This window comes from Salmo trutta, chromosome 8 (assembly GCF_901001165.1).
Source record: "Salmo trutta chromosome 8, fSalTru1.1, whole genome shotgun sequence".
NCBI lineage: Eukaryota > Metazoa > Chordata > Actinopteri > Salmoniformes > Salmonidae > Salmo > Salmo trutta.
In genome coordinates, this window is record NC_042964.1 from 266,909 (window position 1) to 271,670 (window position 4,762).

Below are 4,762 nucleotides of genomic sequence, written 5' to 3' on the forward strand. Positions count from 1 at the left end.
TGCCAGTAGTTTAAACAGACCTCTGGTGGTATGTCTTGTGGGGTATGGATGGGTGTCTGAGCTGTGTGCCAGTAGTTTAAACAGACCTCTGGTGGCGTGTCTTGTGGGGTATGGATGGGTGTCTGAGCTGTGTGCCAGTAGTTTAAACAGACCTCTGGTGGCGTGTCTTGTGGAGTATGGATGGGTGTCTGAGCTGTGTACCAGTAGTTTAAACAGACCTCTGGTGGCATGTCTTGTTGGGTATGGATGGGTGTCTGAGCTGTGTGCCAGTAGTTTAAACAGACCTCTGGTGGCATGTCATGTGGGGTATGGATGGGTGTCTGAGCTGTGTGCCAGTAGTTTAAACAGACCTCTGGTGGCATGTCTTGTGGGGTATGGATGGGTGTCTGATCTGTGTGCCAGTAGTTTAAACAGACCTCTGGTGGCATGTCTTGTGGGGTATGGATGGGTGTCTCAGCTGTGTGCCAGTAGTTTAAACAGACCTCTGGTGGCATGTCTTGTGGGGTATGGATGGGTGTCTGAGCTGTGTGCCAGTAGTTTAAACAGACCTCTGGTGGCATGTCTTGTGGGGTATGGATGGGTGTCTGAGTTGTGTGCCAGTAGTTTAGACAGACCTCTGGTGGCATGTCTTGTGGGGTATGGATGGGTGTCTGAGCTGTGTGCCAGTAGTTTAGACAGACAGCTCGGTGCATTCAACATGTCAATACCTCTCATAAAAACAAGTAGTAATGAAGTCAATCTCTCCTCCACTTTGAACTACTGTTGTATCCATAAGTTTAGACCAGGACAGTTTACAGTCCAGGGTTACTCCAAGCAGTTTAGACCAGGACAGTTTACAGTCCAGGGTTACTCCAAGCAGTTTAGACCAGGACAGTTTACAGTCCAGGGTTACTCTAAGCAGTTTAGACCAGGACAGTTTACAGTCCAGGGTTACTCCAAGCAGTTTAGACCAGGACAGTTTACAGTCCAGGGTTACTCCAAGCAGTTTAGACCAGGACAGTTTACAGTCCAGGGTTACTCCAAGCAGTTTAGACCATGACAGTTTACAGTCCAGGGTTACTCCAAGCAGTTTAGACCAGGACAGTTTACAGTCCAGGGTTACTCCAAGCAGTTTAGACCAGGACAGTTTACAGTCCAGGGTTACTCCAAGCAGTTTAGACCATGACAGTTTACAGTCCAGGGTTACTCCAAGCAGTTTAGACCATGACAGTTTACAGTCCAGGGTTACTCCAAGCAGTTTAGACCAGGACAGTTTACAATCCAGGGTTACTCCAAGCAGTTTAGTCACCTCAACTTGCTCAATTTCCACATTATTTATTACAAGATTTAGTTGTTTCGGGTTTAGTGAATGATTTGTCCCAAATACAATGCTTTTAGTTTAAGAAATATTAGGGATAAGTTATTCCTTGCCCCCCACTCTGAACTAACTGTAGCTCTTTGTTGAGTGTTGCAGTCTTTTCAGTCGCTGTAGTAGCTGACGTGTATTTATTTTATTTTATAGATTTTTATTTAAGATGCCAGGGCTCTTAGTGTTGCGAGCTTTTTATGCCTCATGTTGTTTGACAATGTTAGCCAGTGAGCTAACGTATTTGCGAGTCGCAGAACCACCGAATTCTAATTTCAAAGCTGTGGCAAGTTTAGCGTAGTCATTTAGCACGTGTTGCTGTTGTAGACGTGTCTATTTGACGTTCGCTTCAACAAGTAAAGCCCGTCAGAACCTGTAGCGTTCGGGTAGCCATCCAACGCGTACTCTATGTCAGCTAGGAACGTCTCAGTATCGTTTGGCTGACCTGGAACGGGATCAAAGATGGGGACATTTTTGACGAGTTTGTCAAGACGTTTCATACCAAGCGGGCGGAGAGGGTTGGCTTCATCCAATGAAGAAATTGGGTCTGAAAGGCCAAGAGGAGAAGCCAAGTCTTGGCTTTGTTGGCGAAGAGGCGCCACGTGTGGCTCAGTTGCTCAGTTGGTAGAGCATGGTGTTTGCAAAGCCGGGTTGTGGGTTCGATTCCCATGGGGGGCCAGTGTAACAGTGTAGGTTCCGTCCCTCTCATCGCCCCAACCCGGGCTCGAACCAGGGACCCTCTGCACACATCAACAACTGACACCCACCGAAGCATCGTTACCCATCGCGCCACAAAAGCCGCGGCCCTTGCAACGCAAGGGGAAACCCTACTTCAAGTCCCAGAGCGAGTGACGTCACTGATTGACAATGCTATTACCGCGCACCACCGCTAACTAATTAGCCATTTCACATCGGTTACACCAGTGCGGAGAAAAAATGTATGAAATGTATACATTCACTACTGTAAGTCGCTCTGGATAAGAGCGTCTGCTAAAATGAATGGCCAAGAGGAGAAGACTGAGGGACACATGAGGGAGGCGATGTCTGAAACCTTCTATCGTCTTCACTCCTTTGAGTACCGGACTCCGGTTGCTTGGTTGAGTAGTCACGCTGTAGTGCGTGACCGTTCTGGAATTCCTCCAGAAGGTACCTACGGGTGGTATTCTGCTGCATAGCAGAGTCCACTTGGGAGCTTAGAGTTCTGATTTTAGACACGTGAGTGTTGCACTTGCTCCATTCAGCCTCATACTTATTTGTCATGGTTTGCAGATTTTATTTATTTATTTAACCTTTATTTAACTGGGCAAGTCAGTTAAGAACAAACTTTTATTTACAATGACGGCTTTCAAAATTTTACATGTTGACTGACCTTCATGTCTTAAATTAATGATGGACTGTCGTTTCTCTTTGCTTATTTGACCTGTTCTTGCCATAATATGGACATTGTCTTTTCCCAAAAAGGGCTATCTTCTGTATACCACCCCTACCTTGTCACAACACAACTGATTTGCTCAAACGCATTAAGAAGGAAAGAAATTCCACAAATTAACTTTTAACAAGGCACATCTGTTAATTGAAATGCATTCCAGGTGACTACCTCATGAAGCTGGTTGAGAGAATGCCAAGAGTGTGCAAAGCTTTCATCAAGGAAAAGGGTGGCTACTTTGAAGAATCTCAAATATAGAATATATTTTGATTTGTTTAACACTTTTTTGGAAAAGCATTCCAGGTGAAGCTGGTTGAGAGAATGCCAAGAGTGTGCAAAGCTGTCATCAAGGCAAAGGGTGGCTACATCTAAAATATAAAATATATTTTCATTTAACACTTTTTTGCTTACTACATGATTCCATATGTGTTATTTCATAGTTTTGATGTCTTCGCTATTATTCTACAATGTAGAAAATAGTAAAAAATAAAGAAAAACCCTTGAATGAGTAGGTATGTCCAAACTTTTGACTGGTACTGTATATAATATATATATATATATATATGTCCCCCCTTTTTTTTTTGCACACACTGTATATAGACTTTTTCTATTGTGTTATTGACTGTACATTTGTTTATTGCATGTGTAACTCTGTGTTGTTGTTTGTGTCACACTGCTTTACTTTATCTTGGCCAGGTTTCAGTTGTAAATGAGAATTTGTTCTCAACTGGCCTACCTGGTTAAATAGAGGTGAAATAATATATTTTTTTATTTCTAGATTTTATCCCCCTGTGGTTGCCCATTTAACATTTTGATAGAAATTGTTAAGACTGATTTACATTTCCCTGCATTAAAGTCTCCGGCCACTAGGAGCGCCGCCTCTGGGTGAGTGGTTTCCTGTTTGTTTATTTCCTTATACAGCTGACTGAGTGCTGTCTTAGTGCCAGCATCTGTCTGTGGTGGTAAATAAACAGCCACGAAAAGTATAGCTGAAAACACTCTAGGCAAATAGTGTTGTCTACAGTTTATCATAAGATACTCTACTTCAGGCGAGCAAAATCTAGAGACTTCCTTAGATTTTGTGCACCAGCTGTTGTTTACATATATGCACAAACCGCCCCCCCTCGTCTTATCGAAGTGTGCTGGTCTCTCTAGCCGGTGCAGCGTATATCCCGCTAGCTCAATATCCATGTCATCATTCAGCATGATTCCCTGAAACATAAGATGTTACAGTTTCTGATGTCCCGTTGGTAGGATATTCGTGATCGTACCTCATCTAGTTTATTGTCCAATGATTGCACATTGGCGAGTAATATTGATGCTAACGGCAGCTTTCCCACTCGCCGTCTGCGGATCTTTACGAGTGACCCCGCTCTGTGTCCTCTGAACCTGCATCTCTTTCTCCTGCCAATGACGGGGATGTTGGCCTTGTCGGGTGTCTGAAGTACATCCTGTGCATCCTGCTTGTTGAAGAAAACATCTTAGTCTAATCCGAGGTGAGTGATCGCTGTCCTGATATCTTGAAGCTCTTTTCTGCCGTAAGATACGGTGGCAGAAACATTATGTACAAAATAAATTACAAATAACGTGAAATAACCACATAACAATTGGTTGGGCGCCCATAAGACTGCTGCCATTTCTTCTGGTGCCATTTTACCTGAGTAATTATCATGCCGTTTAATCAGTTTCTTGATATGATACACCTGACAGATGGATGGATTATCTTGGCAAATGAAAAACACTCACTAACAGGGAGGTAAACAAATTTGTCCACAACATTTGAGAGAAATAATCTTTTTGTTTGTATGGAACATTTCTGGAATCTTTTATTTCAGCTCATGAAACATTGGACCAACACTTTACATGTTGCGATTATATTTTTGTTCAGTGTATTTCATATCACTCAAATATCAAATATCCAATAAACGGTTGCCAATATTGAGATATCGATAGGCTACCCTCCCGTATCTGAAACTACATGATCATTGATG